Below are 15856 nucleotides of genomic sequence, written 5' to 3'. Positions count from 1 at the left end.
GTAAGATAAAGCCATCAGCAATCTTGTCTGCCTGCCCAGCTGACCCTGCCTGAAGAAAGAATTTGGACTAGAGATCTTCTGATACCCCTCCCAAATGGAATTACTCTATAAATTGGGTTTCTTATTTTATTTAATTTTGTCCTTGCATGGATTTAGTTTTTGCTGTGCCATCATGCCCATGTTTTCTAAAGGAAATTCAACATACTGCAGCAGTCTTTCTTGCCATATTCTGATACAACCTCTCCCTCATCTACAGGGCAAAGATTTTTCTCATAGCATCTATACAAATGCGATTTGTGAAACTGATTATTACTAGGAACTCAGGCTATCAATCTTCCTTTTTTTAGCTGTGCAAATATAATGTTGAAAGTCATCCAGGAATAATTTTTAATGTTTTGACATCTCCTGGTTTTTAGATTACTGCTGTGAAGAAGGACACATATATCAATACAAAGGCATTTAATTAGACAAAGATAAAATAGTGTAGACGAGAGCAAGGTGAAGCACTGAATCTAAGTTACTTGTAAGGCAACAACAGATTATAAATAAATTTTAACTTTTCTGATAACAAACCTGGTTGTCAGTGCTAATGAAGTATTTTCTTAATGTGGAAATACAGTACAAAGAAACATTGGCATGGCAGGTATTAGAAAAAGTAGAATATTCTAAACTGTATGCTATTGTCCAAAGTTTTATTTTGGGAAATTCATCATTTATACACAATACTACAAAAATTTAAAAAAACCTTAATACTTAGAAGAGTCCAGAGACAAGTTTCAAAAAGCTACAGCTAGAATAACATATTAAAAAGGTATAATAAACAATAGGACTATAAGCCAAACAAGTTTCCTAATTAGCATTAGAATTATCATTAGAATTAGTACTAGTAAAGAAATCATATGGTTTAAAAAAAAGGAGAACAAAAAAAATCAGTAAAACTTATATGCAAACTGTAAAGTAAACATAATTGTCTTGCTGGATTTAAAAATGGTATTTTAAAAGGTTATTATATTAGACATACTGGGTACTATAAAAATATATTTACCCTCATGCACAAAAGAAATCTTTAATTTTACAGGCTTTATAATATAGAAGCATTTCTGTACTTTCCTTCAGTATTTAGATTAAAAAAGTAAACTTTTAAAGTGGATGTTTACTTTGCTATACTACAGAACTGTATTTTCTAGATTGTGTCAGGTAGCTTTTGTAGAATAATTACCAGGAAAGATGAGATCATAAAAAGAAATACAATAATTATTAAAATTATTCTAGGAAAGACTGCAAGATTACTGTGTAAAAACTTTGAGGGAATTTTGTTAGATTTGTAAGATACAAACCATTGAACCATTTCTGACTACAGACTTTAATAGTACATAGTAGTAACACACTGGTCACAGATCAGAAGACAAACTGCTCCACAATGTAGATATATGAAGAATATATCATAGAATTCTGGACATACATGTTCCAAATGATTTTCTAAAATTAAAATATTCAGTGATGTAGCGGTAATTAATGTCTCCTTTCTAAACAGTTTTCAAAAATGTCCTTACAAAAGCCCATTTGGAAACAGAACTGCCACAGAATAAGGAGAAATGCCCTTACATGGAAGAATTAATTAACTAAAGAGGGAAAAGCTAAACTATGCATTCTCACAATGGAGAGAGATCACATATAGTGTTATAGGCATATGTAGTCAAAAATCTGGAAAATGGGAGCAGACGTCAGTACTGAAGATTCTGTCATGGTTGTTAGGCAATAAAGATACATGTCACAGTGAAGAACCACTTCAGAACAAAGTGACTGTGTAAAAGAATAGCAAATGTCATCCTATGTACACAAATGTGAGGTACAAAGGAAACAAAACAATTCTAATTTCACACAGAAAAATAATGGACTCAGAACTGTCCATTATTTCACCCATTCAAGTGCGAGATTTTGGACTATGATATAAAAAGTTGACTCGTGTTAACAGCCAAAGAGAAAATCAAATGTTAGGAATTTTTAGAAAGGAGTATAAACCAGAAAAGGGTGTGAGATGACATATGATGACATGAACATGTGTTTGTATGTTGCAACTGTATTCAACTGTGGTCCCTCCCTTTGCCTCCAAATGAAGCATTACAACTGGAAAAGGCTCAGAAGACAAACTTACACTCACACTCTTCAAAATCTGGAAATTACTTGTGCTAAATGTCAAATACCTGCAAAATCATGAAGGCAGAGGAAATGGACTGATTCATCCTCTCTTTAATACAAGAACATGAAGTTTCATGGAGAAAGGTTGAAAAATACATTAAAGGGAATGGTGGTTTTTTTGCAAGTGCTCATTACTAAGTAGTAGAGTTTTCTGTCTCCTTTGCATACATTTCACTTTATCACAAATGGACTTGTAATGGGCATATTTCTGAAGATGAAAATCTTCAAAAACACATACTAATACTAAGGACTTTAATCAAAGATTTGAGCAGAACACAATCTGTTTATGTGTTCACCTTTACTGCCGCATATGCAATACAGACTTTCAAGTTCAACACATGGTATGGTCCTTCCTGAATACTGAGGTTTCTTCCTTAGGAAAGCTGCAATCATTATCTAGCTTGAGTAAGCCATTATTGAAATACAATTTGTATTTTACACATTGTCAGACTTTGTGTTAAAAACATAACTCAACACATGAAGTGTAATTTAAGGCATAATTATTCCAGACATCAGATTTCATTAATCAGAGCAAGGTCATTGCAAAATTGATCAGGACAGACATTATGTCTTCTAAGTCATTACACAAGAAGATAGAATTGAGGAATCAAAATACATCTCTGTAACAGCTGACAGAGAATGTAAAGTATGAATGCAGAGAACCTGAGTGCTATTTCACTTACACAGGTCAGAGAGATTCCTTCTTTTCTTTGGCTAGCAAGAATTTTTTAAGCTACTCTGACTTTGAAGGAAGTTCTACCTATGTGAGTGTACTGTAAAATATAAATCAGTTTAATATATCGAGAAAACAAAAAAGGATAAAATTGTCAGTGAAACAATGAAAATTTTAAAATGTCGATTATATGTTAGCAGACAGGCAAACATAACTACACTTGCACAAATATGACTACACAAAATATAATATATTGTAACTGCTTGAAGTTAACTGAAAGCAAATGTGTAAAAAGGTTTTTAAATGTATTAAATATCCAGCTTAATGACTACAAAGTTAAACAAATGAATGTAAAAGCAATTGTCTCAAAAAGAGTTACAGTAAATATATGATCATATGAAATCCATAAATGACATTCATTTATACATACTTAAAATTAGTTTTTCAATAATATTTATATCAAGTACACTGCCTTTGAAAGAAAATCTGAATGTCATAATAAAAAAAAGTGCGCACAAAATTAAGTTGTGCAAATGCACTGCTTATAACAACATTTAAAATATTCTATTTTATTTACATCTACTAATTTACCAAAGAACCCAAAAAGAAAGAAAAAAAAATTAAAATCAGTTAACACTCAAAAACAACATTTCCATTTTAAAACTGATGAAGTTTTATAAAACTTTGCATGGAAATACCCATTCCTAGTGGAATTTCTAGTTAAAACAAATCTTTGAACTAATATACGATATTTCATAAAAAGTTATTCTGTATTTTCTATATCTAATAGTTTATGAACCCTTTGTCATCAGATTTTGTCATCTTTTAAAAATACACCCATTCAGTGTTATATAATGATAAAAACATCAGTCTGGTTTATATCAGCAATTGTTTACATTTGTCATCAGGGAATTTATTTCAGATTTAAATTATTTGCTGAAAACAATAAACCTTATGTTGCCAACTACTTCAAAAGCATTTTCCTGTAGTTAACATTCATATCTACAGATTAATTTTTGCCTTCTCACACACACACCCCTATATTTCTTTGGGTCATACTGGTTCATTCTTTATGGTCCTGATGCAGATGCATTGATTAATTTAGCTACAATAAATAAACTCCAGACTCTAAACATCTTCACTTCTGTTAAAAGTCCTACAAAACAAGCATTTGGATGTGTTTTTATAGAATAAATACAATATAATTCTATATAATTGTTTTAATTTTTTGTTATGCAGCACTAGATGGGATGATTAAGTAAATTTAAAAAAAAATTATTAACTATTCTGTTATTTCAGAAATGGTTACTGTAAAAATCTCAGTTCACTAATATTAGGGTGAAACATTCTAAATCTGTTTACATTACCAATTTTGTAGTGATCGGAAATAGAAATGAAGCTAACTTCAAAAATGGCAATCACTTAAAATACTTTAATTAAAAGTAATTAAATTATATTTTATTTAATGAAATAATAATAAACTACTAGGAGGATTTATCAATACAAAATCTTTATAATTTTTATATATTACAGCATTTCACAACTATGGAATTGTTCTTGATCAATTGACATCTTCATTTTCCATTTTAAGTTTTAATGTCTGCTTGAACTATAGTAACAGTGAGACTTCCCAGTGGAGTAAAATCTTAACATCCACAAAGCAAGTATGATTTCTATGCTCTGAGTCTTTAGCAAGTGATTTAAAAAGTAGAATTTTTGCTGTTTCTTATTTCTGTCGGTCCTGAAGTAACAGCAACCTGAGAAACTATCTTAACCTGGTCATCCTGAAGAGACTTGCTCAATAAATTTGAACAAATTAAGCCTTATTAAAAGCCTTATTCAAGAAATATTGTTCAGAGCAGAATTAGTTTAAAAATAAGTACCCTTTTTAATTAATCCATAACTTGGGTATGAGCCTAAACTTGGCACGGAATTTTTTTTTTTTTTTTTTTTTTTTTTTTTTTAATGATTGAGTCTTTAAAGTCATACTTGGTTTTCAGGAATGACAGGTAGAAAGCCAACTTCAAAAAACAGAGCCTCTATTGAAACCTGATAAAGTAATTTCACAATGCCACCTGTCAGCATAGTGCTCCTGTAGTACTTCAAATATTATGAAGTGGGATGAACAAAGGCATTAGAAAGGAAGAAGAGCTCTTTCAGTTAAACTACAATGATTGTCAGTTAAACATCTATGATTAACATCCTACACTGCATCACACCAGATAGACTGTTAGAAAAGTTACCAAGCTACTAAGCTACTATCTAAAAGTAGTATTCTAAAGTCAGAATGTTTCTACTAAGACATTTCCATGCGTACCTTCCTCTAAGTTCAAGAAAAGCAGTAATTAGTATCAACTAGTAACAAGTTCATGGAACAGACACATTTTATTTAACTCATATTAAAAACACCTGTCCCCTAATATCCAGGCCTCCTTCTTCTATAGGTTAAACTTTTCACCATACAGAGCTTTCAACCAGTGGTGAAAGAAAAAAAAAAAAGGCAATTTAAAAAAGTATCTCTCTGTAAATAAAACAGAGGCTAATTTTAAATTTCAGAATGATTAAAGTTCTGAATTATAGGGTTTATTTTTACATATTTCTTAAATAGACTTAAGCAGAAGTTACTTGATCTCACATTTAGAATAGATGGCCCTAGTGTTTCATTGCAATTGACTATAATGTGATACACACAGGACATTTATTTTTAAATGCAAGCTACAATTTAGTCCAATACATATACATATTCATTAAGTCTGATCAATCTAATCAAAGATGTCCTTGAAAGTATTCTCAAGGAAGACATTAAATCAGCATAAAATAACTATTATAAGCCACACAGCAGAAGGAAAAAGAGGTTACTATATATTGAAACACTTCAGCAATATGAAAACTTAGTTTCTATGTTTCTAGAAATTTATTCTATATATCATGACCTTGCAAACTAAACTGTAATGTATGAAAATACAAAACAGAAACTATATGTACATACCTGATATTCAGATATAGATGTGTTTCTGCACTAAGCGTGAAATATTTTACTTACAAAGGTAGAAAATACCTCCATTATTATGACTAAAACACTAAAAAAACTAAAATCAAAACATCTGACTGTATGAATTTTCATCCATTATAGAGAAGAAGATAAAGTATCTGATGTTACGTGCTGAACAGGTATTTTCATAATTCAATTACATGGCAGTTATTAATGCATGAAATTCGAAGTCCACATAGCATAGCTTTCAGAAGAGTAACATACTTCTTGTACGTCATCAGCAGCACCTTAGAAAAGTAATATAATACATCATGTGCTTTCTGTGCACTTAAACATTCTATTATACAAGCACAATATAACAATATTTAATTTACATACATCAAGTAATTCTTCTTATTAAACCTTCTACACAATTAGAGTAACAGGAAAGAATTCTGCAAACGGCAAAAAAAAAGTATTTTTTGTATCAATAAAATCATCCTTCAGTTTTACTGGTGAATTTAAGAAGTTTATTCTAGCTTAATGTTGATTTTATAAATAGCTGCTGATATTCATATCAAGATTCCTTCCTCTTCCCTCTTACTTTCCTCACAACTGAACATCATGGCAGCAGATACTAATGGAAACATGTTGACCTATACTCTAGAAGAAAAAGAGATGGAACAAAGTGTTTAAAGCAGTAAGAGAAAAGTATCAGTGTTTAAAGCAAAAGTGAACACATATACATAATGACAGAAACTATTCAGATATTTCAATCTCCTTTTGTTCTTGTGTTTTGGTAGATTACTCCATAAAAATCAGGAAAAGGAAAAAGGTATTAACTCATAATCCATAAGGTACAGCATATGTCCAGCTATAATCTTTGGCATTTATAACTTGACAATCAAGACAGATTCCATGAACAGGACTGGAAAGGAATGGAAAAATTCAATTGTTTTTTAGAAGAGCTTTCTTCATGCAAGGGATCACACAATTCAGGGAAATTATAATCATTAACAAAAGGTTTGAGTTCAACATGGTAAAATTCCTTTTAGGAAAAGGAATTCAAGTATAGAAAACTGATGAGCAGGGACAACATTTTGCATTTGACAAGATATAGAATTAGAAAGCAATTAAATTCAAGTGATGTGGTCAGAGAAAGTTTTTAGACAAATGACTTTGAAAGTGGCTTTTTGAAGAAATGAAAATTAAGGACCTAGATAAGATTTTGGTAACCTGTAAAGAAGAACAAGCATTTGAAGATTTTTATAAACAAAGAGCAAAGTTTAGATGCATGCAATCTGAAATGTCATAGATTGGCTATGCAATTTGACAAACAAATTATAGTCTTGAAAAGAAAGGATATGTTGTCCACAGTAACCAAAAATGAGTAAGAAGGAAGGGTCTGTGAAAAGAACTGGGATCAGTTTTCAAATTACTTTTTCAAATTCTAAGTAGAGTATCTATAGGATAACCACAGTCAAGACAAGATGTTCTAGGAATCACAGACAGGAACACTAGATATGTGCATCATTGCGAGAAACAAAAAATACACTCCTGACCAAATCTGTGTGTAAGATCATGTATACCAATAAAGAATATTAGGAAGCAAATCTCTGGCACACAGATTAAAGTGAGATGATGGCAGGCAACCTACCAAATAATGAGGTATATGAAGACAAAGTCACAAATGGACGACAGTTTCTTGTAGTTGATCATGACTACAGAGCTGTACTCAGTAATTGAAATGAGTGTGAAAAAGTTGTGTACATATGTAGTTCAGGAAGAACAGATAAAGGGAGCAAAATAGTAGAGTCATACAATTTTAACAAGAGGAAATCACTAACTAATAGAACAAAAGCTGGAATGAATGAGTTTCAAAGAAAAGGAGTACACAACTAACTCAATATTGGTATATACCAGATACCCAACTGGGTATATGGGATTGCTTTGTACAAAATGCATTAAAAATGCAGAAAAAATACAGGCTTATGCTTGCCAAACACAAAATAATCTGTTTCTGGGGATTACAGATAGGAGAAAAAAATAGCACTGACATCTTCCATCTGACATTGCATTTATGATTTGGCAGAGAGTTCAAAAGAAGTTGATAAAGCTGGCCACAGTTCTTCATGCTCCTCCTAATCAATAAATCATCTACAAATGCTAACTACATAAAAAAAACCCCAAAACCAGGAGTATAAAACAGTTCCCTAAATAAAAGATAATATTTTTGTTACATATATATTTTTCTAAACATATGATGAAAATCTAATCTTAATAATTTTTCACACTTTGGGTAGTTTTATAGAATGAGATTGCTATTATACCTGAAAATATGAATTTTCTTAGTGACAATCCTGACCTTAAGTCAATACCTATAAAAAAAAAAAAATCTTTTGGGCTTTTTGACATTATAGAGTAAGAAAAAAGGAAAGTACTTTCCTTCAATCTACAGTGTTTGAAAAGCAATCATAAATTAGAGAAATGTAGCAAGCTCAAGCAAAAGAAAATCAAAATTTAAAAATCTTGTTATATAATTGAAGTAAATATCCAATGCCCTTTTTTCTTTCATTTTCTTGTTCCTGTTTTTTTTTTCATTTGTTTCTTTGGTTTGGGTTTGGTTTATCTGGATTTTTTTTTGCAAGGGCACTGATTTTTCCCCCTTCTTAAGTGCTGCTTATACTATTGTCAGAAATATTCATTAGAGTGGAAGCAGCTGAGACTTATTTTTGTTCATTGAATCTCATGTTAGCCAGAGAAATGTAGCCTTAAAAAATAGCAGGCCTTATTAAAAAGGAAAAATAATTTTATTAACAAATCCATAAGCCTTCATATAATGCAATATGGCAAAATATATAGTACTATAACTATCACACTATCAGATGTGCACTAACACTCATGAAAGCCTATTTAATCTGCTAAATGTATTTTAATGTGGTTACTGATATGAACAAAAGTGGCATAAAAAAATGAAGAAATTAGACTGTAAACTGTGAAAAACAGAATAGGATGATGTAATATTAGAAGTAATTTCTCACAAGAATCCTGTGCTGAATTAGAGCAACTTTCCAGCGATATGGCATTTCCTTCCTGTGCCACTCCATACTCCCTGAAAATATATAAAACGGAATGGGTTTTACAGTACATGGAGTCACGTTAATGTCAGTTACTCTCTAGGCTTTATGATTCCTTAAGGACACACCACAAAAAAAAAATCTTATTCCACAAATGAACTTAGTTTTTGTACTGCAGACAAACCTGGTGCTGGTAAGATACAGTCAATGAATGCACTGGAACAACTGTCTGCAGCTCACCCTGCACTGAAATACCTTTCAGAAACACCACACTTGTAAGAATCACACTAAAACCAGATTTTTTTTTTTTTTTTTTTTTTAAGATTCAATGAGAGTCAAAATGCTCCAAAACTTGATTTTAGAGCAACCAAACTTACAAGTACAAGTAATAAAATTTTGGCCTAGTTTAAAACAATTGGATGTCATTCAGAAACCTATTTTTCTAGTCAAACACTACAAAAACACTAGAACTGCATTCCACAGACAGTGTTTCAGGAAGCAACCTGCAAACAACTCCAAAGTAAGGAGTAGGTTCTCCTTACTCTTACCTAAAGAGCAAAAAATTGCAAATGAACACCTAAGAATAGTTGGCAGAAATTTGAAAAATATATCTAAGGTCCAAATTCAACACTTTAGGATTTTTGTGTACCAATTTGGACTACAGAGACTTTAAGTATCAGTACCTTTACAGGATGGGAATTACAGCTGCCTGACGCACTCTCCTTCCCAGCAGTATCAGCCAAAGCTCACATTTCCAGTCTGTGATATCTGGTAAAAAATTGAATGGAATGCCATGTCACTGCTCTGCAGATTTCTGAAACTGAAGTATCTGCTCTTTCTCCCTATGTAATGACTATAAGACCTCATATGCTGGCTTTTCTTTAACAAGCATACCTGATTTGAACTAGTTCCCTCATTTCTAAAAGAACTAAGGTTTTTAGGAATGTATGGGCTAATATGCTTTGCAGCTCCTTTTGAAAACTAGTGAATACCAGAAAAATTCTAATGTTGTGTTCAGTTGTTAGAAAAAAATGCCACCTTTGCCTTTAATATTCTTGCTAGAGATAAATGGACACTTTTTAAATGTCCAATGCATTTTTGATTTAGATAAATGCTGCCAAAGGCATTTGATTTTTTCATCTTAGTAATTGTTCATAGACTAAAATAAAGTGATGTAGAAGATTTCTATCAAAGTAAATGAAGAGAAATTAAAACAGAGCTGCCATGGGAGGACTTCAAGGTAAAATTATATTCCACAATGGAAGATGGTCCTTTAATAGCAGAAGTCCTACGATATATCCTTGATAAAACTGGGAAATAGAAATTAGAATAACTTTTAGATTTGTACCTACGATCTTGTTTCTTATCAATTAAACACTAAACATGTTCTAAAGAATATTTCTACTGTAAAGCTCATAGAGCTTTAAATATATGCTTTGGAACCTTTGATTTGGTTGAAGGGCTTTTGATTTTTGTTTATTTTTGTAATGTATAGGCACAAAAAAATAAAGTGGTTGTTCAAAATAATTTTAATACAATTTTGCAGAAAAGCAAAATATATAAATTTTATTGTTTCAACGTTAAGTCTTTTGGTTAATGAAGAAAAGCACTGTATATGTATTGATTACTACATGAACAATCAAATCTTTAAGGTGAAAAATTTAAGAGCTATGGAATGTTACAACAGGAATTTTCTTCTCAGTACTAGTTCCAACTAGACTTATGAATGAAAGCATAGATTGTATTTTAGAGTCTAAACAAATCCAAATAGTCTTCATGAAAACAATCTGAGAATTAAAAAGCAGAAAATAATCTTTTTCAAAAGTGAATCACAAATATTTTTACACGTGTGCATATATTTTGGTTCTGTAAATCTTCTTTTCAAATATCCAACCAGTAACTTCATTAGATGCTTCCTCAAATTTCAAAACTTTGCAAGAGATGGAAACTGTCCAATCATTAAGTAAAGCAGTAAAAAAAAAATTAAAAGCAATACGAACTGAGCTAGTCATGAGACAAGGAAAATATTCATAAAAATCATAATTTGTGTATCAAGAAAACAGATACAATTATGTGACTGTATTTATTTTTTAGCAAAGCATGTAGGTAAAATGAAAACATATAGATTGCTGTATTTAATGGAATGGGTCAAATTCTAGGGCTGGAAATTTCTTCCAGCAGCAGATTTTGGACAAGAAAATATTGACAAGAAAGACAAAGGCTTTCTCAAAAGTAGAAAATAACTTGCACACTTTCATTTTAGGTATGATGACACATACGTAATAATTTAGGTTAGGTATGAGCAGATATATAATATATGCATTTAAGGTATGTAGTAACAGCTCAGTATTACCACCAGTGCCTTCTCTACATTCAATAAAAAAAAAAATATTCCTAAGATTACAAGTTCCACAATTTTCCTCACCCTTTACCTTAGATCTTCTGCAAACACATTGAAAATATACAGTATTCTGGATAAATCCAGAAATGCTCATATCTAGACTTGTTCCCTAGAAAATTTAGAATATATTCCTAATATTTATAATGCAGATGAAGTTGATGAAGATGGATGTCTGTGGCACACTATAGAGTGTCAAGTATTTTACTAAATGCACAGAATTGAGGTACTATGTCAGAAAAGGTTATTCATTATAGAAATAGTACAAATACTTTTAAGAAAATATAAAAATATTTAAACTGGTTTCAGATCCAATTTAATACAAAAGTTTGGAGAAATTTAATGACAAGAGAATCACGAAAGATAACAGTAAGTGTCTGGGGTTACACCATTTTTCTCACGTATTTTCTTCAACATTAAAGTGGATATTAATTTAAGATGAAAGTACCAAGGAATGCAAATCTTTCAGTGCATGCAAAATGTGCATTTTAACATATAAGCACCCCTGTACTACAGCTACTCCACTTGGCAAAGAGGAATTAAAACATTTGGGTACTCATTTATTTATTCCAAATATAATTAATGTGATCTAACAGACAATGGGAAAAATCTCTGTAGACAAATTACATCTGTTGCTCCAATGAACAAGCTAGAATGCCATAAAAATAATATATTTATATATTCTATGGCAATAATAAAATAATTTTCAACTTTTCCCCTGAAATTTCTGTCTTCTACATATAGCCATAAAAAGAATTCCCTTCTACATGTTGTTTCCATCTACATGTTATATATCCATTCCATCATTTTACAAGAGATTGATGGTTTTATTTTTATTAGAACGAATTTTATTCATTAAAAAATTAAAAGTAATCTATTTGTTTTATCTTATAAAGAATACATAGAAAAAAGATAAATAAAATCAGAATGATTATATTATCTGATAATTTTGGTATATTTTTTCATATTTCCCATTGTTATACAAAAGAGTGAATGTGCTTTTTTGATTATGCAGTGTACTTTATCATGTACTTTCACAGTATGAAATAATACTTCATAATATATCACAGCACACATCAAATCTAGAAATATTTAAAAGAGGTGATTTTATTTAATTTTGATATACTAAGTGTGGCTTTGCAGAAGTGAACGTATCTTTATTTTTTTAACTGGCATTGTATACTTTGAAATAGATGACTGCTCACCTCTTTGGTAATATTTATCTAAAATTGAGAGAAAGATCTGAAGAGTAGAAGAGATATGCAGTCTATAGTTCTTTTTATTATTTCACTACTAAAATGTTCATTTTATGAAAGACTTTATAATTATTTGTACTCCAGCATATGATATTTCAGTGCAATGGGGAGCAAGGGGTTTTTAAATGTTAAAAAAAAGATTTTGAACAAAAAAACCAACAGTAATCCGTCCTAAATTTTAGGCCACTTTCACAGGTGTACACAAAGTTCTGCCTCTAGGAGGGGTCAATATCTGCACTGAGGATTTAAACATAGCGTAGGTTGTTTTGTTTCATTCTAAAATTCACACTAAGACTCTGGTTCACCTAGAAAAATTAACATCAGGCAGGAGATGAGAATATACATTGTTCACTCCATAAGAACATACACTGGACATGAAGAACAGAAGGAAGAATCAAATCAAGAACTCAAAGTAGCACGATGCTGTGTGCAACTGCTGTTTTGTTAGAACTGTGCTAAATGATCATTCTCAAAATAACAATCCTAGGTTAAGTAACCTATCAAAATACATCTGACAGTCTATACGCTGGTATTCATCAAGTCATATTTTATTTGAATTCCTTAACACCTGCATTGCATTAATGACTTTGCATCCAAAGCATTCTTCCTGAGAGTGAGATTGATTAACTGAAATTAAGTAAATAATAAAATGCAAATATTCACAGTCATGCCGTTCAAGTGCATTCACCTAATTTTTTAAAAAGTAAGTACAGTTCAAGAAGTACAAGAAACAAGTGTATTTGAAACATTTTTTTAATCATGCTCATTTTCCTCCTATGTTCGGTTTGTACTTCAGTAATAAGGAAGAACATTTGTGCACTATTTCCCGTTTCTCAAGTAATAAAACAGAAACAGAAGAGATAGAAGACAAGGTCCACATACATTACAAATTATTTAGTCTCACAGCTCTTACACACGTGAATAGAAAAAAGGGAGAAAAAATATTGTGGAGTTATTTGCAGCACTTAAGTTCTCCAAAACCAAAATGCAATTGAATAGAAAATGTTTCACTTTGTGAACAGCCACTGAAAATTCCAAAGATGCAAGTGTAAAAATATTCAAAATCTTGCAAAGAAACTCTTACTTTTATATATATAAACACACACATAGGCGTGCAATTTCATATGCTTTTGGAAAGCCAGTCCAGTAAACCTTTTAAACGAAATCGTCTTAGACAATTAAGTTTCATTACAAAATTAAATCATCTTTATTGGACAAATAACTAAAACTAAATTAGACAATTTAGTTATCTTTAGTTAAAAGCAGAAACTTGTACAGTAGAAGGGAGTCTTCAAACACCTGCTGTGTTTTGAAAGCAAAAATTTACGCGAAAAGCAACAAAACAGCTAACCTATTCTTCCAGAATCCAAGATGCATAACCAGCGTGTTCATTTGCAATCCACCTTAGAAAAAAAAGCCTATGACTCGACAATCATTTATTTAAAAGGCAGTTTTATTTTACCACCCTATATAAAAAGGCATCCTAATTAAGACACTGCACAATGCAGAACTAGATTTATAATAGTATTGCAAATATATGTTTTTAAAGCTATATTCATAGCAATTTTCCCTTTACTATTACACCACATGGTGGTTTACTGTATTGAGTTGGAAATACTAGCAATTATATATTTTGAAGTTTTTTATCACTAGACTTTATATTGAAAGTCTGGGAGAAAGCAAACACTAACACTCTTATTCTCCTCCACAATAATACATTCTAAACACTGGCAAATGAGACATTCAGCTGGAGCCTGAAAGTAAAACAAAAGTTGCTTTTTTGTTCTACTACAACATGTTAGTTATATAACAGTTGCTTTTCATGGTAAGAAGGGCTTATATTTCAGTTTAAAAAACTATTCCAGTAACAATATCAAGAACCAATGTGCATCCATAATGTAGCTATCATATGCGTACACAAGAGAGAATTTTGCAATATTTATTACCTCTATTCATTGTTAGACCACAAAGCTTTCATCTCTTGCTTTGGTACAAAACAGGATTGCACTCAGGAACAAATTTCAGAGAGAGAAAGTATATACAAGTATACACAGTGCAGAACAAAGTATGAGAATAAACCAAAGTCTAACTGAAGTAAGTGCAACTATGAAGTAAATAGAGAACCCATCAACTATAAAGCAGAGACGCTGCCTAGCCCCAAATCCAGTTTGAGATACAGATTGTCAGAGTGGTGAGAGTAAGAACTTTAAAACCTCGTAAGGAAATCCTTGTGTAAGTCAGGGCTTGGTAAAACAGTCCTCTGCTGCACCAACAAGACAGAAACTGCCTGTCAAAGCATGTAAAATACTCATCCCTATAAAACTAAGAAAAATTTTAAAATATCTATGAAAAAGTAAAAAATCATCTAGAACTCCACTCTAAAATGAGCATGTCACTACACAGGACTACAGGGTTTAGGAAATGAACATGCTTTAAGAAGCACAAAACCATGGCTATATAAAAAAATTGCTGTATAATGAAAGAATTCAGAAACCACTTGTTTGTTGGTTTTGTTGTTCTGGGGTTTTTTTGGTTGTTTTATTTGGTTTCATTGGTTTCTAGTGATAACTAGTGGCTATTTATATTCTACTAAAAAGATAAGAAACTGTCTACAATTCACATTACACTAATCCTGAAAGCCATCCCCCTTGTTGGATGCTGTGGAGAGCCTGTTATTTAGTTAGTTTTAGATTTGAGGGTGCTGTTCAAGTGAAATGATAAGTAGAAGACTATTTGGCTTTCGTGTCTGAAGTTTCAAAGATATATTCAACTCAGATACCTGAAAATTATTGTTTCATTTGTGGCAACTTACATTCAGCTTTCCTCACCAGTAGAGAATTTTAATGAACTTTAAAAAATTGACTTGAACAAAAGCTGAATATATGGACTTTTCAAAAGTTGATAAGCATTTAGACAACTTCAACTGTCTCAAGTTCAACAGTAGCAAAACCAAAAAATTTTTACACAGGAGATTATGATAATATGCCTGGAAGATGATAGTAATGACATGGTGAGCTAAAGTACATTTTTATTACACTTCAAAAATTTCATTTGTAAGAAAGCATAGCAAGACAGGAGAGTATGCTAATCTAAAATAAACAGTATGCTGCTGGTTTATCAAAATTTAAACTGTGGTGGTTTCAGCTTCTAATGGCCGTATTTTACTTAACATAGGTTACCTTTGATTTTACCTTTTTTTTCTTATAACGTTACTGCACATACATCACAATAAAACTTAAGGCCTTGACAGTTTTTGCTCTTCTATTATTTCTACTAGTCACA

General features: G+C 31.2%; 1 protein-coding gene across 5 annotated transcripts in view; it reads right to left on the bottom strand.

Annotated features, from left to right (window-relative positions):
* The window catches only part of NOVA1 (NOVA alternative splicing regulator 1), a 146326-nt gene that overhangs the window by 80056 nt on the left and 50414 nt on the right, over nt 1-15856 (bottom strand). Inside the window, exons 2-3 of one of the 5 annotated variants that reach the window (XM_032112933.1) lie at nt 9604-9688; nt 8885-8955 (exon numbers count right to left, since the gene is read on the bottom strand). The exons of the other annotated variants lie outside the window; for them this stretch is intronic. The gene's annotated coding sequence lies outside the window, so the exon portion shown is untranslated. The remainder of the gene's footprint in view (nt 1-8884; nt 8956-9603; nt 9689-15856) is intronic. 5 annotated transcript variants of the gene reach the window in all.

This window comes from Corvus moneduloides, chromosome 6 (genome assembly GCF_009650955.1).
Source record: "Corvus moneduloides isolate bCorMon1 chromosome 6, bCorMon1.pri, whole genome shotgun sequence".
Classification (NCBI taxonomy): Eukaryota; Metazoa; Chordata; class Aves; order Passeriformes; family Corvidae; genus Corvus; species Corvus moneduloides.
This window is presented reverse-complemented; position numbering and strand designations above follow the sequence as displayed.